This window comes from Stenella coeruleoalba (assembly GCF_951394435.1).
Source record: "Stenella coeruleoalba genome assembly, contig: scaffold_146, whole genome shotgun sequence".
Taxonomy (NCBI): Eukaryota; Metazoa; Chordata; class Mammalia; order Artiodactyla; family Delphinidae; genus Stenella; species Stenella coeruleoalba.
Genome location: NW_027646141.1, coordinates 173,078 through 200,336, shown reverse-complemented (window position 1 = coordinate 200,336; position 27,259 = coordinate 173,078). Strand labels below are relative to the sequence as shown.

The 27,259-nt window shown below is 43.9% G+C and overlaps 1 long non-coding RNA gene across 8 annotated transcripts in view; it reads right to left on the bottom strand.

The window, feature by feature from the left end:
• The window catches only part of LOC307181307, a 221,618-nt gene that overhangs the window by 63,297 nt on the left and 131,062 nt on the right, over positions 1 to 27,259 (bottom strand). The window contains exon 1 of one of the 8 annotated variants that reach the window (XR_013826395.1): positions 20,382 to 20,467. The exons of 6 other annotated variants lie outside the window; for them this stretch is intronic. This is a non-coding gene — a long non-coding RNA (uncharacterized lncRNA). Of the gene's footprint in view, positions 1 to 18,801; positions 18,888 to 20,381; positions 20,468 to 27,259 lie in introns of those variants that run through there. One more of the 8 variants, XR_013826396.1, reaches the window with a different exon arrangement.

Sequence of the window (27,259 nt, the reverse complement as noted above, 5' to 3'; positions counted from 1 at the left end):
CTTGGCTACACAGGAACTGAATTACAGAACAGAACAGGGACTCAAATTTAGAAAAACAACTTATTCTTGCTTAAGGGGAAAGGTGAGTTGGGGTGCTGCATAAAACCAGAGATTGAAATGAGCACAGATAAAGTTCCTTAAGCCAAATATGGAATAGACAAGAGCTAATCCTTGCTCAATGAAATGGACTCAACACCCCATATTAAACGTCTAAGAATGTACCTGACTTGTAAGTATCTTAAAATCTATGGATTGCTATGTCTCCGAAAGAGAATCAAGCATGTGTACAGGGGCATAAACGCAGCAGTGATAGGATTGGAGAGGTTTGGTGAGCAAATGAAGACCCTTTGAAGTCATATTGCATGGTACCCATTCCACGGGTTTCAACTACCCAGGTTTAAGGTATTCTTCCTTCAGCTAAAACATGCATGTGGAACCTAGAGTATGATCAACCATGTGATCGGGAGACGTGTTCAAATATGTCTCAGTTTTCCTCCCCTGGTACTCGGGTGCAACATTCCAGACGCTTTACTAACACTCTCCCCACTTGGAGAGTCAGTCCCTTTAACCTCCTGTTTGGCCCAGTTTGCAATTTCTGCGGAAGATGAACAGGAATAGCGAGAACCAATGAGAGCCTAGCTGGAGGTGTCTGGACGGGCAAATTTAACTCTCATTTCCCACCAGGAAGAGGAATTAACCAAAGACTCAGCATGCCGGGCCGGAACCAGATTAGGGCCTGAAGCCATCCTGCGGTGTTGCGGCCAGGTCACAAGAAAGCGAGTTGAAGAAAGGAGCTCAGGGGCACTGTAATTCACAAACCTGCAGAGTTATAAATGACAGCTATCGTCCAAAAATAGACTGAAGTAAGGCTGCCAAGAGGACTTGAAAGCGGGGCAGAATTGCAGGAAACCGATTTCAGGAGGTAGACTGGAATTGCATTGAAAGCATAGGAAAAGAGGCAGAACGTCCACAATGATGCACTTGGCCAAAAAGGGCGTATGCGTTTTTTCCTGAATATATTCAGGAAAAAACGCATACGCCCTTTTTGGCCAACCAAGCAAGCTTGCAAAGGAAATCTGCACTACAATGAAGTCTCACTTCCCCCCGGTCAAAAGGGCCATCTGAAAAAAGTGTAAAATCCAGAAAGGCAGGACAGGCCATGGAGAACTGGGAGGCTTGTTATGCTGATGGGCGGGATGTAAATTGCCAACAGACACTCGGGAGAAGTGTATGGTGTTTCCTGAAACATCTAAAAAACAAAGCAACAGAACCTAGGGCACTTCCACTTATGGTCCTATAGCTTAGGGAAATTAAAATCAAAAAGACACAGCCACCCCAAAGTTTGGGACGCCTCTGTTTACAAGAACCTCGTTTACAGTACAAGTTCAACATCGCAGAAAGTGAAAAATGGATAAAGAAGTTGTGGTATTTACTTACAAAGCAATATCACTCAGCAATGAAATCTGTGTCACAAGGCCCTTAGCAGCACAATGAGTGGATTCAGGTATGATGATTCTAACTGAAATAAGTCACACAGAAAAAGAAACATCATAAGATATCAGTAATACACGGAATGTAAACTTGGCTACACAGGAACTGAATTACAGAACAGAACAGGGTCTCAAATTTAGAAAACCAACTTATGCTTGCTTAAGGGTAAAGGTGAGTTGGGGTGCTGCATAAAACCAGAGATTGAAATGAGCACAGATAAAGTTCCTTAAGCCAAATATGGAATAGACAAGAGCTACTCCTTGCTCAACGAAATGGACTCAACACCGCATATTAAACGCCTAAGAATGTACCTGACTAGTAAGTATCTTAAAACCTATAGATTGCTATGTCTCCGAAAGAGAATCAAGCATGTGTACAGGGGCATAAACGCAGCAGTGATAAGATTGGAGAGGTTTGGTGAGCAAATGAAGACCCTTTGAAGTCATATTGCATGGTACCCATTCCACGGGTTTCAACTACCCAGGTTTTAGGTATTCTTCCTTCAGCTAAAACATGCATGTGGAACCCAGAGTATGATCAACCATGTGATCGGGAGACGTGTTCAAATATGTCTCAGTTTTCCTCCCCTGGTACTGGGGTGCAACATTCCAGACGCTTTACTAACACTCTCCCCACTGGGAGAGTCAGCGCCTTTAACCTCCTGTTTGGCACAGTTTGCAATTTCTGCGGAAGATGAACAGGAATAGCGAGAACCAATGAGAGGCTAGCTGGAGGTTTCTGGACGGGCAAATTTAACTCTCATTTCCCACCAGGAGGAGGAAATAACCAAAGGCTCAGCGTGTCGTGCCAGAACCAGATTAGGGCCTGAAGCCATCCTGCGGTGTTGCGGCCAGGTCACAAGAAAGCGAGTTGAAGAAAGGAGCTCAGGGGCACTGTAATTCACAAACCTGCAGAGTTATAAATGACAGCTATCGTCCAAAAATAGACTGAAGTAAGGCTGCCAAGTGGACTTGAAAGCGGGGCAGAATTGCAGGAAACCGATTTCAGGAGGTAGACTGAAATTGCATTGAAAGCATAGGAATAGAGGCAGAACGTCCACAATGATGCACTTGGCCAAAAAGGGCGTATGCGTTTTTTCCTGAATATATTCAGGAAAAAACGCATACGCACTTTTTGGCCAACCAAGCAAGCTTGCAAAGGAAATCTGCACTACAATGAAGTCTCACTTCCCCCCGGTCAAAAGGGCCATCTGAAAAAAGTGTAAAATCCAGAAAGGCAGGACAGGCCATGGAGAACTGGGAGCCTTGTTATGCTGATGGGCGGGATGTAAATTGCCAACAGACACTCGGGAGAAGTGTATGGTGTTTCCTGAAACATCTAAAAAACAAAGCAACAGAGCCTAGGGCACTGCCACTTATGGTCCTATAGCTTAGGGAAATTAAAATCAAAAAGACACAGCCACCCCAAAGTTTGGGACGCCTCTGTTTACAAGAACCTCGTTTACAGTACAAGTTCAACATCGCAGAAAGTGAAAAATGGATAAAGAAGTTGTGGTATATACTTACAAAGCAATATCACTCAGCAATGAAATCTGTGTCATCAGGCCCTTAGCAGCACAATGAGTGGATTCAGGTATGATGATTCTAACTGAAGTAAGTCACACAGAAAAAGAACCATCATAAGATATCAGTAATACACGGAATGTAAACTTGGCTACACAGGAACTGAATTACAGAACAGAACAGGGTCTCAAATTTAGAAAACCAACTTATGCTTGCTTAAGGGTAAAGGTGAGTTGGGGTGCTGCATAAAACCAGAGATTGAAATGAGCACAGATAAAGTTCCTTATGTCAAATATGGAATAGACAAAAGCTACTCCTTGCTCAACGAAATGGACTCAACACCGCATATTAAACGCCTAAGAATGTACCTGACTAGTAAGTATCTTAAAACCTATGGACTGCTATGTCTCCGAAAGAGAATCAAGCATGTGTACAGGGACATAAACGCAGCAGTGATAGGATTGGAGAGGTTCGGTGAGCAAATGAAGACCCTTAGAAGACTTATTGCATGGTACCCATTACACGGGTCTTAACTCTCCAGGTTTAAGGTATTCTTCCTTCAGCTAAAACATGCATGTGGAACCCAAGTATGATCAACCATGTGAACGGGAGACGTGTTCAAATATGTCTCAGTTTTCCTCCCCTGGTACTCGGGTGCAACATTCCAGACGCTTTACTAACACTCTCCCCACTTGTAGAGTCAGCGCCTTTAACCTCCTGTTTGGCCCAGTTTGCAATTTCTGCGGAAGATGAACAGGAATAGCGAGAACCAATGAGAGACTAGCTGGAGGTGTCTGGGCGGGCAAATTTAACTCTCATTTCCCACCAGGAAAAGGAAATAACCAAAGGCTCAGCGTGCCGTGCCGGAACCAGATTAGGGCCTGAAGCCATCCTGCGGTGTTGCGGCCAGGTCACAAGAAAGCAAGTTGAAGAAAGGATCTCAGGGGCACTGTAATTCACAAACCTGCAGAGTTATAAATGACAGCTATCGTCCAAAAATAGACTGAAGTAAGGCTGCCAAGAGGACTTGAGAGCGGGACAGAATTGCAGGAAACCGATTTCAGGAGGTAGACTGGAATTGCATTGAAAGCATAGGAAAAGAGGCAGAACGTCCACAATGATGCACTTGGCCAAAAAGGGCGTATGCGTTTTTTCCTGAATATATTCAGGAAAAAACGCATACGCCCTTTTTGGCCAACCAAGCAAGCTTGCAAAGGAAATCTGCACTACAATGAAGTCTCACTTCCCCCCGGTCAAAAGGGCCATCTGAAAAAAGTGTAAAATCCAGAAAGGCAGGACAGGCCATGGAGAACTGGGAGCCTTGTTATGCTGATGGGCGGGATGTCAATTGCCAACAACCACTTGGGAGAAGTGTATGGTGTTTCCTGAAACATCTAAAAAACAAAGCAACAGAGCCTAGGGCACTTCCACTTATGGTCCTATAGCTTCGGGAAATTAAAATCAAAAAGACACAGCCACCCCAAAGTTTGGAACGGCTCTGTTTACAAGAACCTCGTTTACAGTACAAGTTCAACATCGCAGAAAGTGAAAAATGGATAAAGAACTTGTGGTACTTACGTACAATGCAGTATCATTCAGCAATGAAATCTATGTCATCAGGCCCGTAGCAGCATAATGAGTAGATTCAGGTACGATGATTCTAACTGAGATAAGTCACACAGAAGAAGAAACATCATAAGATATCACTAATACACGGAATGTAAACTTGGCTACACAGGAACTGAATTACAGAACAGAACAGGGTCTCAAATTTAGAAAACCAACTTATGCTTGCTTAAGGGGAAAGGTGAGTTGGGGTGCTGCATAAAACCAGAGATTGAAATGAGCACAGATAAAGTTCCTTAAGTCAAATATGGAATAGACAAGAGCTACTCCTTGCTCAACGAAATGGACTCAACACCGCATATTAAACGCCTAAGAATGTACCTGACTAATAAGTAGCATAAAACCTATGGATTGCTATGTCTTCAAAAGAGAATCAAGCATGTGTACAGGGGCATAAACGCAGCAGTGATAGGATTGGAGAGGTTCGGTGAGCAAATGAAGACCCTTTGAAGTCATATTGCATGGTACCCATTACACGGGACTCAACTCTCCAGGTTTAAGGTATTCTTTCTTCAGCTAAAACATTCATGTGGAACCCAAGTATGATCAACCATGTGAACGGGAGACGTGTTCAAATATGTCTCAGTTTTCCTCCCCTGGTACTCGGGTGCAACATTCCAGACGCTTTACTAACACTCTCCCCACTTGGAGAGTCAGCGCCTTTAACCTCCTGTTTGGCACAGTTTGCAATTTCTGCGGAAGATGAACAGGAATAGCGAGAACCAATGAGAGGCTAGCTGGAGGTGTCTGGACGGGCAAATTTAACTCTCATTTCCCACCAGGAAGAGGAAATAACCAAAGGCTCAGCGTGCCGTACCGGAACCAGATTAGGGCCTGAAGCCATCCTGCGGTGTTGCGGCCAGCTCAAAAGAAACCGAGTTGAAGAAAGGAGCTCAGGGGCACTGTAATTCACAAACCTGCAGAGTTATAAATGACAGCTATCGTCCAAAAATAGACTGAAGTAAGGCTGCCAAGAGGACTTGAAAGCGGGGCAGAATTGCAGGAAACCGATTTCAGGAGGTAGACTGGAATTGCATTGAAAGCATAGGAAAAGAGGCAGAACGTCCACAATGATGCACTTGGCCAAAAAGGGCGTATGCGTTTTTTCCTGAATATATTCAGGAAAAAACGCATACGCCCTTTTTGGCCAACCAAGCAAGCTTGCAAAGGAAATCTGCACTACAATGAAGTCTCACTTCCCCCCGGTCAAAAGGGCCATCTGAAAAAAGTGTAAAATCCAGAAAGGCAGGACAGGCCATGGAGAACTGGGAGCCTTGTTATGCTGATGGGCGGGATGTAAATTGCCAACAACCACTCGGGAGAAGTGTATGGTGTTTCCTGAAACATCTAGAAAACAAAGCAACAGAGCCTAGGGCACTTCCACTTATGGTCCTATAGCTTAGGGAAATTAAAATAAAAAAGACACAGCCACCGCAAAGTTTGGAACGGCTCTGTTTACAAGAAACTCGTTTACAGTACAAGTTCAACATCGCAGAAAGTGAAAAATGGATAAAGAAGTTGTGGTATTTACTTACAAAGCAATATCACTCAGCAATGAAATCTGTGTCATCAGGCCCTTAGCAGCACAATGAGTGGATTCAGGTATGATGATTCTAACTGAAGTAAGTCACACAGAAAAAGAAACATCATAAGATATCAGTAATACACGGAATGTAAACTTGGCTACACAGGAACTGAATTACAGAACAGAACAGGGTCTCAAATTTAGAAAACCAACTTATGCTTGCTTAAGGGTAAAGGTGAGTTGGGGTGCTGCATAAAACCAGAGATTGAAATGAGCACAGATAAAGTTCCTTAAGTCAAATATGGAATAGACAAGAGCTACTCCTTGCTCAACGAAATGGACTCAACACCGCATATTAAACGCCTAAGAATGTACCTGACTAGTAAGTATCTTAAAACCTATGGATTGCTATGTCTCCGAAAGAGAATCAAGCATGTGTACAGGGGCATAAACGCAGCAGTGATAGGATTGGAGAGGTTCGGTGAGCAAATGAAGACCCTTTGAAGTCATATTGCATGGTACCCATTACACGGGTCTCAACTCACCAGGTTTAAGGTATTCTTCCTTCAGCTAAAACATGCATGTGGAACCCAGAGTATGATCAACCATGTGATCGGGAGACGTGTTCAAATATGTCTCAGTTTTCCTCCCCTGGTACTGGGGTGCAACATTCCAGACGCTTTACTAACACTCTCCCCACTGGGAGAGTCAGCGCCTTTAACCTCCTGTTTGGCACAGTTTGCAATTTCTGCGGAAGATGAACAGGAATAGCGAGAACCAATGAGAGGCTAGCTGGAGGTTTCTGGACGGGCAAATTTAACTCTCATTTCCCACCAGGAGGAGGAAATAACCAAAGGCTCAGCGTGTCGTGCCAGAACCAGATTAGGGCCTGAAGCCATCCTGCGGTGTTGCGGCCAGGTCACAAGAAAGCGAGTTGAAGAAAGGAGCTCAGGGGCACTGTAATTCACAAACCTGCAGAGTTATAAATGACAGCTATCGTCCAAAAATAGACTGAAGTAAGGCTGCCAAGTGGACTTGAAAGCGGGGCAGAATTGCAGGAAACCGATTTCAGGAGGTAGACTGAAATTGCATTGAAAGCATAGGAATAGAGGCAGAACGTCCACAATGATGCACTTGGCCAAAAAGGGCGTATGCGTTTTTTCCTGAATATATTCAGGAAAAAACGCATACGCACTTTTTGGCCAACCAAGCAAGCTTGCAAAGGAAATCTGCACTACAATGAAGTCTCACTTCCCCCCGGTCAAAAGGGCCATCTGAAAAAAGTGTAAAATCCAGAAAGGCAGGACAGGCCATGGAGAACTGGGAGCCTTGTTATGCTGATGGGCGGGATGTAAATTGCCAACAGACACTCGGGAGAAGTGTATGGTGTTTCCTGAAACATCTAAAAAACAAAGCAACAGAGCCTAGGGCACTGCCACTTATGGTCCTATAGCTTAGGGAAATTAAAATCAAAAAGACACAGCCACCCCAAAGTTTGGGACGCCTCTGTTTACAAGAACCTCGTTTACAGTACAAGTTCAACATCGCAGAAAGTGAAAAATGGATAAAGAAGTTGTGGTATATACTTACAAAGCAATATCACTCAGCAATGAAATCTGTGTCATCAGGCCCTTAGCAGCACAATGAGTGGATTCAGGTATGATGATTCTAACTGAAGTAAGTCACACAGAAAAAGAACCATCATAAGATATCAGTAATACACGGAATGTAAACTTGGCTACACAGGAACTGAATTACAGAACAGAACAGGGTCTCAAATTTAGAAAACCAACTTATGCTTGCTTAAGGGTAAAGGTGAGTTGGGGTGCTGCATAAAACCAGAGATTGAAATGAGCACAGATAAAGTTCCTTATGTCAAATATGGAATAGACAAAAGCTACTCCTTGCTCAACGAAATGGACTCAACACCGCATATTAAACGCCTAAGAATGTACCTGACTAGTAAGTATCTTAAAACCTATGGACTGCTATGTCTCCGAAAGAGAATCAAGCATGTGTACAGGGACATAAACGCAGCAGTGATAGGATTGGAGAGGTTCGGTGAGCAAATGAAGACCCTTAGAAGACTTATTGCATGGTACCCATTACACGGGTCTTAACTCTCCAGGTTTAAGGTATTCTTCCTTCAGCTAAAACATGCATGTGGAACCCAAGTATGATCAACCATGTGAACGGGAGACGTGTTCAAATATGTCTCAGTTTTCCTCCCCTGGTACTCGGGTGCAACATTCCAGACGCTTTACTAACACTCTCCCCACTTGTAGAGTCAGCGCCTTTAACCTCCTGTTTGGCCCAGTTTGCAATTTCTGCGGAAGATGAACAGGAATAGCGAGAACCAATGAGAGACTAGCTGGAGGTGTCTGGGCGGGCAAATTTAACTCTCATTTCCCACCAGGAAAAGGAAATAACCAAAGGCTCAGCGTGCCGTGCCGGAACCAGATTAGGGCCTGAAGCCATCCTGCGGTGTTGCGGCCAGGTCACAAGAAAGCAAGTTGAAGAAAGGATCTCAGGGGCACTGTAATTCACAAACCTGCAGAGTTATAAATGACAGCTATCGTCCAAAAATAGACTGAAGTAAGGCTGCCAAGAGGACTTGAGAGCGGGACAGAATTGCAGGAAACCGATTTCAGGAGGTAGACTGGAATTGCATTGAAAGCATAGGAAAAGAGGCAGAACGTCCACAATGATGCACTTGGCCAAAAAGGGCGTATGCGTTTTTTCCTGAATATATTCAGGAAAAAACGCATACGCCCTTTTTGGCCAACCAAGCAAGCTTGCAAAGGAAATCTGCACTACAATGAAGTCTCACTTCCCCCCGGTCAAAAGGGCCATCTGAAAAAAGTGTAAAATCCAGAAAGGCAGGACAGGCCATGGAGAACTGGGAGCCTTGTTATGCTGATGGGCGGGATGTCAATTGCCAACAACCACTTGGGAGAAGTGTATGGTGTTTCCTGAAACATCTAAAAAACAAAGCAACAGAGCCTAGGGCACTTCCACTTATGGTCCTATAGCTTCGGGAAATTAAAATCAAAAAGACACAGCCACCCCAAAGTTTGGAACGGCTCTGTTTACAAGAACCTCGTTTACAGTACAAGTTCAACATCGCAGAAAGTGAAAAATGGATAAAGAACTTGTGGTACTTACGTACAATGCAGTATCATTCAGCAATGAAATCTATGTCATCAGGCCCGTAGCAGCATAATGAGTAGATTCAGGTACGATGATTCTAACTGAGATAAGTCACACAGAAGAAGAAACATCATAAGATATCACTAATACACGGAATGTAAACTTGGCTACACAGGAACTTAATTACAGAACAGAACAGGGTCTCAAATTTAGAAAACCAACTTATGCTTGCTTAAGGGGAAAGGTGAGTTGGGGTGCTGCATAAAACCAGAGATTGAAATGAGCACAGATAAAGTTCCTTAAGTCAAATATGGAATAGACAAGAGCTACTCCTTGCTCAACGAAATGGACTCAACACCGCATATTAAACGCCTAAGAATGTACCTGACTAATAAGTAGCATAAAACCTATGGATTGCTATGTCTTCAAAAGAGAATCAAGCATGTGTACAGGGGCATAAACGCAGCAGTGATAGGATTGGAGAGGTTCGGTGAGCAAATGAAGACCCTTTGAAGTCATATTGCATGGTACCCATTACACGGGACTCAACTCTCCAGGTTTAAGGTATTCTTTCTTCAGCTAAAACATTCATGTGGAACCCAAGTATGATCAACCATGTGAACGGGAGACGTGTTCAAATATGTCTCAGTTTTCCTCCCCTGGTACTCGGGTGCAACATTCCAGACGCTTTACTAACACTCTCCCCACTTGGAGAGTCAGCGCCTTTAACCTCCTGTTTGGCACAGTTTGCAATTTCTGCGGAAGATGAACAGGAATAGCGAGAACCAATGAGAGGCTAGCTGGAGGTGTCTGGACGGGCAAATTTAACTCTCATTTCCCACCAGGAAGAGGAAATAACCAAAGGCTCAGCGTGCCGTACCGGAACCAGATTAGGGCCTGAAGCCATCCTGCGGTGTTGCGGCCAGCTCAAAAGAAACCGAGTTGAAGAAAGGAGCTCAGGGGCACTGTAATTCACAAACCTGCAGAGTTATAAATGACAGCTATCGTCCAAAAATAGACTGAAGTAAGGCTGCCAAGAGGACTTGAAAGCGGGGCAGAATTGCAGGAAACCGATTTCAGGAGGTAGACTGGAATTGCATTGAAAGCATAGGAAAAGAGGCAGAACGTCCACAATGATGCACTTGGCCAAAAAGGGCGTATGCGTTTTTTCCTGAATATATTCAGGAAAAAACGCATACGCCCTTTTTGGCCAACCAAGCAAGCTTGCAAAGGAAATCTGCACTACAATGAAGTCTCACTTCCCCCCGGTCAAAAGGGCCATCTGAAAAAAGTGTAAAATCCAGAAAGGCAGGACAGGCCATGGAGAACTGGGAGCCTTGTTATGCTGATGGGCGGGATGTAAATTGCCAACAACCACTCGGGAGAAGTGTATGGTGTTTCCTGAAACATCTAGAAAACAAAGCAACAGAGCCTAGGGCACTTCCACTTATGGTCCTATAGCTTAGGGAAATTAAAATAAAAAAGACACAGCCACCGCAAAGTTTGGAACGGCTCTGTTTACAAGAAACTCGTTTACAGTACAAGTTCAACATCGCAGAAAGTGAAAAATGGATAAAGAAGTTGTGGTATTTACTTACAAAGCAATATCACTCAGCAATGAAATCTGTGTCATCAGGCCCTTAGCAGCACAATGAGTGGATTCAGGTATGATGATTCTAACTGAAGTAAGTCACACAGAAAAAGAAACATCATAAGATATCAGTAATACACGGAATGTAAACTTGGCTACACAGGAACTGAATTACAGAACAGAACAGGGTCTCAAATTTAGAAAACCAACTTATGCTTGCTTAAGGGTAAAGGTGAGTTGGGGTGCTGCATAAAACCAGAGATTGAAATGAGCACAGATAAAGTTCCTTAAGTCAAATATGGAATAGACAAGAGCTACTCCTTGCTCAACGAAATGGACTCAACACCGCATATTAAACGCCTAAGAATGTACCTGACTAGTAAGTATCTTAAAACCTATGGATTGCTATGTCTCCGAAAGAGAATCAAGCATGTGTACAGGGGCATAAACGCAGCAGTGATAGGATTGGAGAGGTTCGGTGAGCAAATGAAGACCCTTTGAAGTCATATTGCATGGTACCCATTACACGGGTCTCAACTCACCAGGTTTAAGGTATTCTTCCTTCAGCTAAAACATGCATGTGGAACCCAAGTATGATCAACCATGTGAACGGGAGACGTGTTCAAATATGTCTCAGTTTTCCTCCCCTGGTACTCGGGTGCAACATTCCAGACGCTTTACTAACACTCTCCCCACTTGGAGAGTCAGCGCCTTTAACCTCCTGTTTGGCCCAGTTTGCAATTTCTGCGGAAGATGAACAGGAATAGCGAGAACCAATGAGAGACTAGCTGGAGGTGTCTGGACGGGCAAATTTAACTCTCATTTCCCACCAGGAAGAGGAATTAACCAAAGGCTCAGCGTGCCGTGCCGGAACCAGATTAGGGCCTGAAGCCATCCTGCGGTGTTGCGGCCAGCTCACAAGAAAGCGAGTTGAAGAAAGGAGCTCAGGGGCACTGTAATTCACAAACCTGCAGAGTTATAAATGACAGCTATCGTCCAAAAATACACTGAAGTAAGGCTGCCAAGAGGACTTGAAAGCGGGGCAGAATTGCAGGAAACCGATTTCAGGAGGTAGACTGGAATTGCATTGAAAGCATAGGAAAAGAGGCATAACGTCCACAATGATGCACTTGGCCAAAAAGGGCATATGCGTTTTTTCCTGAATATATTCAGGAAAAAACGCATACGCCCTTTTTGGCCAACCAAGCAAGCTTGCAAAGGAAATCTGCACTACAATGAAGTCTCACTTCCCCCCGGTCAAAAGGGCCATCTGAAAAAAGTGTAAAATCCAGAAAGGCAACAGGCCATGGAGAACTGGGAGCCTTGTTATGCTGATGGGCGGGATGTAAATTGCCAACAGACACTTGGGAGAAGAGTATGGTGTTTCCTGAAACATCTAAAAAACAAAGCAACAGAGCCTAGGGCACTTCCACTTATGGTCCTATAGCTTAGGGAAATTAAAATCAAAAAGACAGAGCCACCCCAAAGTTTGGAACGCCTCTGTTTACAAGAACCTCGTTTACAGTACAAGTTCAACATCGCAGAAAGTGAAAAATGGATAAAGAACTTGTGGTACTTACGTACAATGCAGTATCACTCAGCAATGAAATCTATGTCATCAGGCCCGTAGCAGCATAATGAGCAGATTCAGGTACGATGATTCTAACTGAGAGAAGTCACACAGAAGAAGAAACATCATAAGATATCACTAATACACGGAATGTAAACTTGGCTACACAGGAACTGAATTACAGAACAGAACAGGGTCTCAAATTTAGAAAACCAACTTATGCTTGCTTAAGGGTAAAGGTGAGTTGGGGTGCTGCATAAAACCAGAGATTGAAATGAGCACAGATAAAGTTCCTTAAGTCAAATATGGAATAGACAAGAGCTACTCCTTGCTCAATGAAATGGACTCAACACCGCATATTAAACGCCTAAGAATGTACCTGACTAGTAAGTAGCGTAAAACCTATGGATTGCTATGTCTTCAAAAGAGAATCAAGCATGTGTACAGGGGCATAAACGCAGCAGTGATAGGATTGGAGAGGTTCGGTGAGCAAATGAAGACCCTTTGAAGTCATATTGAATGGTACCCATTACACGGGTCTCAACTCACCAGGTTTAAGGTATTCTTTCTTCAGCTAAAACATTCATGTGGAACCCAAGTATGATCAACCATGTGAACGGGAGACGTGTTCAAATATGTCTCAGTTTTCCTCCCCTGGTACTCGGGTGCAACATACCATACGCTTTACTAACACTCTCCCCACTTGGAGAGTCAGCGCCTTTAACCTCCTGTTTGGCACAGTTTGCAATTTCTGCGGAAGATGAACAGGAATAGCGAGAACCAATGAGAGGCTAGCTGGAGGTGTCTGGACGGGCAAATTTAACTCTCATTTCCCACCAGGAAGAGGAATTAACCAAAGGCTCAGCATGCCGGGCCGGAACCAGATTATGGCCTGAAGCCATCCTGCGGTGTTGCGGCCAGGTCACAAGAAAGCGAGTTGAAGAAAGGAGCTCAGGGGCACTGTAATTCACAAACCTGCAGAGTTATAAATGACAGCTATCGTCCAAAAATAGACTGAAGTAAGGCTGCCAAGAGGACTTGAAAGCGGGGCAGAATTGCAGGAAACCGATTTCAGGAGGTAGACTGGAATTGCATTGAAAGCATAGGAAAAGAGGCAGAACGTCCACAATGATGCACTTGGCCAAAAAGGGCGTATGCGTTTTTTCCTGAATATATTCAGGAAAAAACGCATACGCCCTTTTTGGCCAACCAAGCAAGCTTGCAAAGGAAATCTGCACTACAATGAAGTCTCACTTCCCCCCGGTCAAAAGGGCCATCTGAAAAAAGTGTAAAATCCAGAAAGGCAGGACAGGCCATGGAGAACTGGGAGCCTTGTTATGCTGATGGGCGGGATGTAAATTGCCAACAACCACTCGGGAGAAGTGTATGGTGTTTCCTGAAACATCTAAAAAACAAAGCAACAGAGCCTACGGCACTGCCACTTATGGTCCTATAGCTTAGGGAAATTAAAATCAAAAAGACACAGCCACCCCAAAGTTTGGGACGCCTCTGTTTACAAGAACCTCGTTTACAGTACAAGTTCAACATCGCAGAAAGTGAAAAATGGATAAAGAAGTTGTGGTATTTACTTACAAAGCAATATCACTCAGCAATGAAATCTATGTCATCAGGCCCTTAGCATCACAATGAGTGGATTCAGGTATGATGATTCTAACTGAAATAAGTCACACAGAAAAAGAAACATCATAAGATATCAGTAATATACGGAATGTAAACTTGGCTACACAAGAACTGAATTACAGAACAGAACAGGGTCTCAAATTTAGAAAACCAACTTATGCTTGCTTAAGGGTAAAGGTGAGTTGGGGTGCTGCATAAAACCAGAGATTGAAATGAGCACAGATAAAGTTCCTTAAGTCAAATATGGAATAGACAAGAGCTACACCTTGCTCAACGAAATGGACTCAACACCGCATATTAAACGCCTAAGAATGTACCTGACTAGTAAGTATCGTAAAACCTATGGATTGCTATGTCTCCGAAAGAGAATCAAGCATGTGTACAGGGGCATAAACGCAGCAGTGATAGGATTGGAGAGGTTCGGTGAGCAAATGAAGACCCTTTGAAGTCATATTGCATGGTACCCATTCCACGGGTCTCCACTCTCCAGGTTTAAGGTATTCTTCCTTCAGCTAAAACATGCGTGTAGAACCCAAGTATGATCAACCATGTGAACGGGAGACGTGTTCAAATATGTCTCAGTTTTCCTCCCCTGGTACTCGGGTGCAACATTCCAGACGCTTTACTAACACTCTCCCCACTTGGAGAGTCAGTCCCTTTAACCTCCTGTTTGGCCCAGTTTGCAATTTCTGCGGAAGATGAACAGGAATAGTGAGAACCAATGAGAGGCTAGCTGGAGGTGTCTGGATGGGCAAATTTAACTCTCATTTCCCACCAGGAAGAGGAAATAACCAAAGGCTCAGCATGCCGGGCCGGAACAAGATTAGGGCCTGAAGCCATCCTGCGGTGTTGCGGCCAGGTCACAAGAAAGCAAGTTGAAGAAAGGAGCTCAGGGGCACTGTAATTCACAAACCTGCAGAGTTATAAATGACAGCTATCGTCCAAAAATAGACTGAAGTAAGGCTGCCAAGAGGACTTGAAAGCGGGGCAGAATTGCAGGAAACCGATTTCAGGAGGTAGACTGGAATTGCATTGAAAGCATAGGAAAAGAGGCAGAACGTCCACAATGATGCACTTGGCCAAAAAGGGCATATGCGTTTTTTCCTGAATATATTCAGGAAAAAATGCATACGCCCTTTTTGGCCAACCAAGCAAGCTTGCAAAGGAAATCTGCACTACAATGAAGTCTCACTTCCCCCCGGTCAAAAGGGACATCTGAAAAAAGTGTAAAATCCAGAAAGGCAGGACAGGCCATGGAGAACTGGGAGCCTTGTTATGCTGATGGGCGGGATGTAAATTGCCAACAGACACTTGGGAGAAGTGTATGGTGTTTCCTGAAACATCTAAAAAACAAAGCAACAGAGCCTAGGGCACTGCCACTTATGGTCCTATAGCTTAGGGAAATTAAACTCAAAAAGACACAGCCACCCCAAAGTTTGGGACACCTCTGTTTACAAGAACCTCGTTTACAGTACAAGTTCAACATCGCAGAAAGTGAAAAATGGATAAAGAAGTTGTGGTATTTACTTACAAAGCAATATCACTCAGCAATGAAATCTGTGTCATCAGGCCCTTAGCAGCACAATGAGTGGATTCAGGTATGATGATTCTAACTGAAGTAAGTCACACAGAAAAAGAAACATCATAAGATATCAGTAATACACGGAATGTAAACTTGGCTACACAGGAACTGAATTACAGAACAGAACAGGGTCTCAAATTTAGAAAACCAACTTATGCTTGCTTAAGGGTAAAGGTGAGTTGGGGTGCTGCATAAAACCAGAGATTGAAATGAGCACAGATAAAGTTCCTTAAGTCAAATATGGAATAGACAAGAGCTACTCCTTGCTCAACGAAATGGACTCAACACCGCATATTAAACGCCTAAGAATGTACCTGACTAGTAAGTATCTTAAAACCTATGGATTGCTATGTCTCCGAAAGAGAATCAAGCATGTGTACAGGGGCATAAACGCAGCAGTGATAGGATTGGAGAGGTTCGGTGAGCAAATGAAGACCCTTTGAAGTCATATTGCATGGTACCCATTACACGGGTCTCAACTCTCCAGGTTTAAGGTATTCTTTCTTCAGCTAAAACATTCATGTGGAACCCAAGTATGATCAACCATGTGAACGGGAGACGTGTTCAAATATGTCTCAGTTTTCCTCCCCTGGTACTCGGGTGCAACATTCCAGACGCTTTACTAACACTCTCCCCACTTGGAGAGTCAGCGCCTTTAACCTCCTGTTTGGCACAGTTTGCAATTTCTGCGGAAGATGAACAGGAATAGCGAGAACCAATGAGAGGCTAGCTGGAGGTGTCTGGACGGGCAAATTTAACTCTCATTTCCCACCAGGAAGAGGAAATAACCAAAGGCTCAGCGTGCCGTACCGGAACCAGATTAGGGCCTGAAGCCATCCTGCGGTGTTGCGGCCAGCTCAAAAGAAACCGAGTTGAAGAAAGGAGCTCAGGGGCACTGTAATTCACAAACCTGCAGAGTTATAAATGACAGCTATCGTCCAAAAATAGACTGAAGTAAGGCTGCCAAGAGGACTTGAAAGCGGGGCAGAATTGCAGGAAACCAATTTCAGGAGGTAGACTGGAATTGCATTGAAAGCATAGGAAAAGAGGCAGAACGTCCACAATGATGCACTTGGCCAAAAAGGGCGTATGCGTTTTTTCCTGAATATATTCAGGAAAAAACGCATACGCCCTTTTTGGCCAACCAAGCAAGCTTGCAAAGGAAATCTGCACTACAATGAAGTCTCACTTCCCCCTGGTCAAAAGGGCCATCTGAAAAAAGTGTAAAATCCGGAAAGGCAACAGGCCATTGAGAACTGGGAGCCTTGTTATGCAGATGGGCGGGATGTAAATTGCCAACAGACACTTGGGAGAAGAGTATGGTGTTTCCTGAAACATCTAAAAAACAAAGCAACAGAGCCTAGGGCACTTCCACTTATGGTCCTATAGCTTAGGGAAATTAAAATCAAAAAGACAGAGCCACCCCAAAGTTTGGAACGGCTCTGTTTAGAAGAACCTCGTTTACAGTACAAGTTCAACATCGCAGAAAGTGAAAAATGGATAAAGAACTTGTGGTACTTACGTACAATGCAGTATCACTCAGCAATGAAATCTATGTCACCAGGCCCGTAGCAGCATAATGAGTGGATTCGGGTATGGTGATTCTAACTGAAATAAGTCACACAGAAAAAGAAACATCATAAGATATCAGTAATACACGGAATGTAAACTTGGCTACACAGGAACTGAATTACAGAACAGAACAGGGTCTCAAATTTAGAAAACCAACTTATGCTTGCTTAAGGGTAAAGGTGAGTTGGGGTGCTGCATAAAACCAGAGATTGAAATGAGCACAGATAAAGTTCCTTAAGTCAAATATGGAATAGACAAGAGCTACTCCTTGCTCAACGAAATGGACTCAACACCGCATATTAAACGCCTAGGAATGTACCTGACTAGTAAGTATCTTAAAACCTATGGATTGCTATGTCTCCGAAAGAGAATCAAGCATGTGTACAGGGGCATAAACGCAGCAGTGATAGGATTGGAGAGGTTCGGTGAGCAAATGAAGACCCTTTGAAGTCATATTGCATGGTACCCATTCCACGGGTTTCAACTACCCAGGTTTAAGGTATTCTTCCTTCAGCTAAAACATGCATGTGGAACCCCGAGTATGATCAACCATGTGATCGGGAGACGTGTTCAAATATGTCCCAGTTTTCCTCCCCTGGTACTCGGGTGCAACATTCCAGACGCTTTACTAACACTCTCCCCACTTGGAGAGTCAGCGCCTTTAAACTCCTGTTTGGCACAGTTTGCAATTTCTGCGGAAGATGAACAGGAATAGCGAGAACCAATGAGAGGCTAGCTGGAGGTGTCTGGACGGGCAAATTTAACTCTCATTTCCCACCAGGAAGAGGAATTAACCAAAGGCTCAGCATGCCGGGCCGGAACCAGATTATGGCCTGAAGCCATCCTGCGGTGTTGCGGCCAGGTCACAAGAAAGCGAGTTGAAGAAAGGAGCTCAGGGGCACTGTAATTCACAAACCTGCAGAGTTATAAATGACAGCTATCGTCCAAAAATACACTGAAGTAAGGCTGCCAAGAGGACTTGAAAGCGGGGCAGAATTGCAGGAAACCGATTTCAGGAGGTAGACTGGAATTGCATTGAAAGCATAGGAAAAGAGGCAGAACGTCCACAATGATGCACTTGGCCAAAAAGGGCGTATGGGTTTTTTCCTGAATATATTCAGGAAAAAACGCATACGCCCTTTTTGGCCAACCAAGCAAGCTTGCAAAGGAAATCTGCACTACAATGAAGTCTCACTTCCCCCCGGTCAAAAGGGCCATCTGAAAATAGTGTAAAATCCAGAAAGGCAGGACAGGCCATGGAGAACTGGGAGCCTTGTTATGCTGATGGGCGGGATGTAAATTGCCAACAACCACTCGGGAGAAGTGTATGGTGTTTCCTGAAACATCTAAAAAACAAAGCAACAGAACCTAGGGCACTTCCACTTATGGTCCTATAGCTTAGGGAAATTAAACTCAAAAAGACACAGCCACCCCAAAGTTTGGAACGGCTCTGTTTACAAGAAACTCGTTTACAGTACAAGTTCAACATCGCAGAAAGTGAAAAATGGATAAAGAAGTTGTGGTATTTACTTACAAAGCAATATCACTCAGCAATGAAATCTGTGTCATCAGGCCCTTAGCAGCACAATGAGTGGATTCAGGTATGATCATTCTAACTGAAGTAAGTCACACAGAAAAAGAAACATCATAAGATATCAGTAATACACGGAATGTAAACTTGGCTACACAGGAACTGAATTACAGAACAGAACAGGGTCTCAAATTTAGAAAACCAACTTATGCTTGCTTAAGGGTAAAGGTGAGTTGGGGTGCTGCATAAAACCAGAGATTGAAATGAGCACAGATAAAGTTCCTTAAGTCAAATATGGAATAGACAAGAGCTACTCCTTGCTCAACGAAATGGACTCAACAACGCATATTAAACGCCTAAGAATGTACCTGACTAGTAAGTATCTTTAAACCTATGGATTGCTATGTCTCCGAAAGAGAATCAAGCATGTGTACAGGGGCATAAACGCAGCAGTGATAGGATTGGAGAGGTTCGGTGAGCAAATGAAGACCCTTTGAAGTCATATTGCATGGTACCCATTCCACGGGTTTCAACTACCCAGGTTTAAGGTATTCTTCCTTCAGCTAAAACATGCATGTGGAACCTAGAGTATGATCAACCATGTGATCGGGAGACGTGTTCAAATATGTCTCAGTTTTCCTCCCCTGGTACTCGGGTGCAACATTCCAGATGCTTTACTAACACTCTCCCCACTTGGAGAGTCAGCGCCTTTAACCTCCTGTTTGGCCCACTTTGCAATTTCTGCGGATGATGAACAGGAATAGCGAGAACCAATGAGAGGCTAGCTGGAGGTGTCTGGACGGGCAAATTTAACTCTCATTTCCCACCAGGAAGAGGAATTAACCAAAGGCTCAGCATGCCGGGCCGGAACCAGATTATGGCCTGAAGCCATCCTGCGGTGTTGCGGCCAGCTCACAAGAAAGCGAGTTGAAGAAAGGAGCTCAGGGGCACTGTAATTCACAAACCTGCAGAGTTATAAATGACAGCTATCGTCCAAAAAGAGACTGAAGTAAGGCTGCCAAGAGGACTTGAAAGCAGGGCAGAATTGCAGGAAACCGATTTCAGGAGGTAGACTGGAATTGCATTGAAAGCATAGGAAAAGAGGCAGAACGTCCACAATGATGCACTTGGCCAAAAAGGGCGTATGCGTTTTTTCCTGAATATATTCAGGAAAAAACGCATACGCCCTTTTTGGCCAACCAAGCAAGCTTGCAAAGGAAATCTGCACTACAATGAAGTCTCACTTCCCCCCGGTCAAAAGGGCCATCTGAAAAAAGTGTAAAATCCAGAAAGGCAGGACAGGCCATGGAGAACTGGGAGCCTTGTTATGCTGATGGGCGGGATGGAAATTGCCAACAGACACTCGGGAGAAGTGTATGGTGTTTCCTGAAACATCTAAAAAACAAAGCAACAGAGCCTAGGGCACTGCCACTTATGGTCCTATAGCTTAGGGAAATTAAAATCAAAAAGACACAGCCACCCCAAAGTTTGGGAAGCCTCTCTTTACAAGAACCTCGTTTACAGTACAAGTTCAACATCGCAGAAAGTGAAAAATGGATAAAGAAGTTGTGGTATTTACTTACAAAGCAATATCACTCAGCAATGAAATCTATGTCATCAGGGCCTTAGCATCACAATTAGTGGATTCAGGTATGATGATTCTAACTGAAATAAGTCACACAGAAAAAGAAACATCATAAGATATCAGTAATACACGGAATGTAAACTTGGCTACACAGGAACTGAATTACAGAACAGAACAGGGTCTCAAATTTAGAAAACCAACTTATGCTTGCTTAAGGGTAAAGGTGAGTTGGGGTGCTGCATAAAACCAGAGATTGAAATGAGCACAGATAAAGTTCCTTAAGTCAAATATGGAATAGACAAGAGCTACTCCTTGCTCAACGAAATGGACTCAACACCGCATATTAAACGCCTAAGAATGTACCTGACTAGTAAGTATCGTAAAACCTATGGATTGCTATGTCTCCGAAAGAGAATCAAGCATGTGTACAGGGGCATAAACGCAGCAGTGATAGGATTGGAGAGGTTCGGTGAGCAAATGAAGACCCTTTGAAGTCATATTGCATGGTACCCATTACACGGGTCTCAACTCTCCAGGTTTAAGGTATTCTTCCTTCAGCTAAAACATGCTTGTGGAACCCAAGTATGATCAACCATGTGAACGGGAGACGTGTTCAAATATGTCTCAGTTTTCCTCCCCTGGTACTCGGGTGCAACATTCCAGACGCTTTACTAACACTCTCCCCACTTGGAGAGTCAGCGCCTTTAACCTCCTGTTTGGCCCAGTTTGCAATTTCTGCGGAAGATGAACAGGAATAGCGAGAACCAATGAGAGGCTAGCTGGAGGTGTCTGGACGGGCAAATTTAACTCTCATTTCCCACCAGGAAGAGGAAATAACCAAAGGCTCAGCATGCCGTACCGGAACCAGATTAGGGCCTGAAGCCATCCTGCGGTGTTGCGGCCAGCTCAAAAGAAAGCGAGTTGTAAGAAAGGAGCTCAGGGGCACTGTAATTCACAAACCTGCAGAGTTATAAATGACAGCTATCGTCCAAAAATATACTGAAGTAAGGCTGCCAAGAGGACTTGAAAGCGGGGCAGAATTGCAGGAAACCGATTTCAGGAGGTAGACTGGAATTGCACTGAAAGCACAGGAAAAGAGGCAGAACGTCCACAATGATGCACTTGGCCAAAAAGGGCGTATGCGTTATTTCCTGAATATATTCAGGAAAAAACGCATACGCCCTTTTTGGCCAACCAAGCAAGCTTGCAAAGGAAATCTGCACTACAATGAAGTCTCACTTCCCCCCGGTCAAAAGGGCCATCTGAAAAAAGTGTAAAATCCAGAAAGGCAGGACAGGCCATGGAGAACTGGGAGCCTTGTTATGCTGATGGGCGGGATGTAAATTGCCAACAGACACTCGGGAGAAGTGTATGGTGTTTCCTGAAACATCTAAAAAACAAAGCAACAGAGCCTAGGGCACTTCCACTTATGGTCCTATAGCTTAGGGAAATTAAAATCAAAAAGACACAGCCACCCCAAAGTTTGGAACGGCTCTGTTTACAAGAACCTCGTATACAGTACAAGTACAACATCGCAGAAAGTGAAAAATGGATAAAGAAGTTGTGGTATTTACTTACAAAGCAATATCACTCAGCAATGAAATCTATGTCATCAGGTCCTTAGCATCACAATGAGTGGATTCAGGTATGATGATTCTAACTGAAATAAGTCACACAGAAAAAGAAACATCATAAGATATCAGTAATATACGGAATGTAAACTTGGCTACACAGGAACTGAATTACAGAACAGAACAGGGTCTCAAATTTAGAAAACCAACTTATGCTTGCTTAAGGGTAAAGGTGAGTTGGGTTGCTGCATAAAACCAGAGATTGAATTGAGCACAGATAAAGTTCCTTAAGTCAAATATGGAATAGACAAGAGCTACTCCTTGCTCAACGAAATGGACTCAATACCGCATATTAAACGCCTAAGAATGTACCTGACTAGTAAGTATCGTAAAACCTATGGATTGCTATGTCTCCAAAAGAGAATCAAGCATGTGTACAGGGGTATAAACGCAGCAGTGATAGGATTGGAGAGGTTCGGTGAGCAAATGAAGACCCTTTGAAGTCATATTGCATGGTACCCATTCCACGGGTCTCAACTCTCCAGGTTTAAGGTATTCTTCCTTCAGCTAAAACATGCATGTGGAACCCAAGTATGATCAACCATGTGATCGGGAGACGTGTTCAAATATGTCTCAGTTTTCGTACCCTGGTACTCGGGTGCAACATTCCAGACGCTTTACTAACACTCTCCCGACTTGGAGAGTCAGTCCCTTTAACCTCCTGTTTGGCCCAGTTTGCAATTTCTGCGGAAGATGAACAGGAATAGCGAGAACCAATGAGAGACTAGCTGGAGGTGTCTGGACGGGCAAATTTAACTCTCATTTCCCACCAGGAAGAGGAATTAACCAAAGGCTCAGCGTGCCGTGCCGGAACCAGATTAGGGCCTGAAGCCATCCTGCGGTGTTGCGGCCAGCTCACAAGAAAGCGAGTTGAAGAAAGGAGCTCAGGGGCACTGTAATTCACAAACCTGCAGAGTTATAAATGACAGCTATCGTCCAAAAATAGACTGAAGTAAGGCTGCCAAGAGGACTTGAAAGCGGGGCAGAATTGCAGGAAACCGATTTCAGGAGGTAGACTGGAATTGCATTGAAAGCATAGGAAAAGAGGCAGAACGTCCACAATGATGCACTTGGCCAAAAAGGGCGTATGCGTTTTTTCCTGAATATATTCAGGAAAAAACGCATACGCCCTTTTTGGCCAACCAAGCAAGCTTGCAAAGGAAATCTGCACTACAATGAAGTCTCACTTCCCCCCGGTCAAAAGGGCCATCTGAAAAAAGTGTAAAATCCAGAAAGGCAACAGGCCATGGAGAACTGGGAGCCTTGTTATGCTGATGGGCGGGATGTAAATTGCCAACAACCACTCGGGAGAAGTGTATGGTGTTTCCTGAAACATCTAAAAAACAAAGCAACAGAACCTAGGGCACTTCCACTTATGGTCCTATAGCTTAGGGAAATTAAAATCAAAAAGACACAGCCACCCCAAAGTTTGGAACGGCTCTGTTTACAAGAACCTCGTTTACAGTACAAGTTCAACATCGCAGAAAGTGAAAAATGGATAAAGAAGTTGTGGTATTTACTTACAAAGCAATATCACTCAGCAATGAAATCTGTGTCATCAGGCCCTTAGCAGCACAATGAGTGGATTCAGGTATGATGATTCTAACTGAAGTAAGTCACACAGAAAAAGAAACATCATAAGATATCAGTAATACACGGAATGTAAACTTGGCTACACAGGAACTGAATTACAGAACAGAACAGGGTCTCAAATTTAGAAAACCAACTTATGCTTGCTTAAGGGTAAAGGTGAGTTGGGGTGCTGCATAAAACCAGAGATTGAAATGAGCACAGATAAAGTTCCTTAAGCCAAATATGGAATAGACAAGAGCTATTCCTTGCTCAACGAAATGGACTCAACACCGCATATTAAACGCCTAAGAATGTACCTGACTACTAAGTATCTTAAAAGCTATGGATTGCTAAGTCTCCGAAAGAGAATCAAGTATGTGTACAGGGGCATAAATGCAGCAGTGATAGGATTGGAGAGGTTCGGTGAGCAAATGAAGACCCTTTGAAGTCATATTGCATGGTACCCATTCCACGGGTCTTAACTCTCCAGGTTTAAGGTATTCTTCCTTCAGCTAAAACATGCATGTGGAACCCAAGTATGATCAACCATGTGAACGGGAGACGTGTTCAAATGTGTCTCAGTTTTCCTCCCCTGGTACTCGGGTGCAACATTCCAGACGCTTTACTAACACTCTCCCCACTTGGAGAGTCAGCGCCTTTAACCTCCTGTTTGGCCCAGTTTGCAATTTCTGCGGAAGATGAACAGGAATAGCGAGAACCAATGAGAGACTAGCTGGAGGTGTCTGGACGGGCAAATTTAACTCTCATTTCCCACCAGGAAGAGGAAATAACCAAAGGCTCAGCGTGCCGTGCCGGTAGCAGATTAGGGCCTGAAGCCATCCTGCGGTGTTGCGGCCAGCTCACAAGAAAGCGAGTTGAAGAAAGGAGCTCAGGGGCACTGTAATTCACAAACCTGCAGAGTTATAAATGACAGCTATCGTCCAAAAATAGACTGAAGTAAGCCTGCCAAGAGGACTTGAAAGCGGGGCAGAATTGCAGGAAACCGATTTCAGGAGGTAGACTGGAATTGCATTGAAAGCATAGGAAAAGAGGCAGAACGTCCACAATGATGCACTTGGCCAAAAAGGGCGTATGCGTTTTTTCCTGAATATATTCAGGAAAAAACGCATACGCCCTTTTTGGCCAACCAAGCAAGCTTGCAAAGGAAATCTGCACTACAATGAAGTCTCACTTCCCCCCGGTCAAAAGGGCCATCTGAAAAAAGTGTAAAATCCAGAAAGGCAGGACAGGCCATGGAGAACTGGGAGCCTTGTTATGCTGATGGGCGGGATGTAAATTGCCAACAGACACTCCGGAGAAGTGTATGGTGTTTCCTGAAACATCTAAAAAACAAAGCAACAGAGCCTAGGGCACTGCCACTTATGGTCCTATAGCTTAGGGAAATTAAAATAAAAAAGACACAGCCACCCCAAAGTTTGGGACGCCTCTGTTTACAAGAACCTCGTTTACAGTACAAGATCAACATCGCAGAAAGTGAAAAATGGATAAAGAACTTGTAGTATTTACTTACAACGCAGTATCACTCAGCAATGAAATCTATGTCATCAGGCCCGTAGCAGCATAATGAGTGGATTCAGGTACGATGATTCTAACTGAAATAAGTCACACAGAAAAAGAAACATCATAAGATATCACTAATACACGGAATGTAAACTTGGCTACACAGGAACTGAATTCCAAAACAGAACAGGTTCTGAAATTTAGAAAACCAACTTATGCTTGCTTAAGGGGAAAGGTGAGTTGGGTTGCTGCATAAAACCAGAGATTGAAATGAGCACAGATAAAGTTCCTTAAGTCAAATATGGAATAGACAAGAGCTACTCCTTGCTCAACGAAATGGACTCAACACCGCATATTAAACGCCTAAGAATGTACCCGACTAGTAAGTATCTTAAAACCTATGGATTGCTATGTCTCCGAAAGAGAATCAAGCATGTGTACAGGGGCATAAACGCAGCAGTGATAGGATTGGAGAGGTTCGGTGAGCAAATGAAGACCCTTTGAAGTCATATTGCATGGTACCCATTACACGAGTCTCAACTCTCCAGGTTTAAGGTATTCTTCCTTCAGCTAAAACATGCATGTGGAACCCAGAGTATGATCAACCATGTGATCGGGAGACGTGTTCAAATATGTCTCAGTTTTCCTCCCCTGGTACTCGGGTGCAACAATCCAGACGCTTTACTAACACTCTCCCGACTTGGAGAGTCAGCGTCTTTAACCTCCTGTTTGGCCCAGTTTGCAATTTCTGCGGAAGATGAACAGGAATAGCGAGAACCAATGAGAGACTAGCTGGAGGTGTCTGGACGGGCAAATTTAACTCTCATTTCCCACCAGGAAGAGGAATTAACCAAAGGCTCAGCGTGCCGTGCCAGAACCATATTAGGGCCTGAAGCCATACTGCGGTGTTGCGGCCAGGTCACAAGAAAGCGAGTTGAAGAAACGAGCTCAGGGGCACTGTAATTCACAAACCTGCAGAGTTATAAATGACAGCTATCGTCCAAAAATAGACTGAAGTAAGGCTGCCAAGAGGACTTGAAAGCGGGGCAGAATTGCAGGAAACCGATTTCAGGAGGTAGACTGGAATTGCATTGAAAGCATAGGAAAAGAGGCAGAACGTCCACAATGATGCACTTGGCCAAAAAGGGCGTATGCGTTTTTTCCTGAATATATTCAGGAAAAAACGCATACGCCCTTTTTGGCCAACCAAGCAAGCTTGCAAAGGAAATCTGCACTACAATGAAGTCTCACTTCCCCCCGGTCAAAAGGGCCATCTGAAAAAAGTGTAAAATCCAGAAAGGCAGGACAGGCCATGGAGAACTGGGAGCCTTGTTATGCTGATGGGCGGGATGTAAATTGCCAACAACCACTCGGGAGAAGTGTATGGTGTTTCCTGAAACATCTAAAAAACAAAGCAACAGAGCCTAGGGCACTGCCACTTATGGTCCTATAGCTTAGGGAAATTAAAATCAAAAAGACACAGCCACCCCAAAGTTTGGGACGCCTCCGTTTACAAGAACCTCGTTTACCGTACAAGTTCAATATCACAGAAAGTGAAAAATGGATAAAGAACTTGTGGTACTTATGTACAATGCAGTATCACTCAGCAATGAAATCTGTGTCATCAGGCCCTTAGCAGCACAATGAGTGGATTCAGGTATGATGATTCTAACTGAAATAAGTCACACAGAAAAAGAAACATCGTAAGGTAACAGTAATACACGGAATGTAAACTTGGCTACACAGGAACTGAAATACAGAACAGAACAGGGTCTCAAATTTAGACAACCAACTTATTCTTGCTTAAGGGGAAAGGTGAGTTGGGGTGCTGCATAAAACCAGAGATTGAAATGAGCACAGATAAAGTTCCTTAAGCCAAATATGGAATAGACAAGAGCTACTCCTTGCTCAACGAAATGGACTCAACACCGCATATTAAACGCCTAAGAATGTACCTGACTTGTAAGTATCTTAAAACCTATGGATTGCTATGTCTCCGAAAGAGAATCAAGCATGTGTACAGGGGCATAAACGTAGCAGTGATAGGATTGGAGAGGTTCGGTGAGCAAATGAAGACCCTTTGAAGTCATATTGCATGGTACCCATTCCAAGGGTTTCAACTACCCAGGTTTAAGGTATTCTTCCTTC